Source organism: Propithecus coquereli, unplaced genomic scaffold (assembly GCF_000956105.1).
Source record: "Propithecus coquereli isolate 6110/MARCELLA unplaced genomic scaffold, Pcoq_1.0 Scaffold33, whole genome shotgun sequence".
NCBI classification, from domain to species: Eukaryota; Metazoa; Chordata; class Mammalia; order Primates; family Indriidae; genus Propithecus; species Propithecus coquereli.
Genome location: NW_012148952.1, coordinates 603,547 through 604,022, shown reverse-complemented (window position 1 = coordinate 604,022; position 476 = coordinate 603,547).

Here is a 476-nt window from a genome sequence, read left to right as displayed (position 1 = left end):
CAGATTGCAGCTTAACCCAAGAAAGTGTTCCCCTAGTTTTTGTTTGTTTTGTTGTTATTATTTTGTTTTGTTTTGTCTTTTGAAAAGCAGTACATTCAATCTTAGTTACAACAAGGAAACATAATCTTTGAACCATGTAAATAAGACAAACATGATAGAAAATGAGAATGAAAGCAGTTGATGGGGAGAGGAACAAAGGAGAGAATACTCATCCCTAGGAATCTTGATATCCATGTTTCATTTCTCTTCTGCCTAAAATGAACTATGTAACTTTAGAGAGGCCGCTTTCTCTAAACACCAGTTACTTAATTAAAAGATGTTTTGAAGAATGTTTTTTGTTAGACCATCTCTAATTTCTCAATATGATGACTCATTTTATAGTATATTTTTATTTAACTGCATATCACATTTGTGTATATTAAATAAAGCATCATAATAGGAAATGAAAAAATCAAATAATAAACGTAAATTTAAGT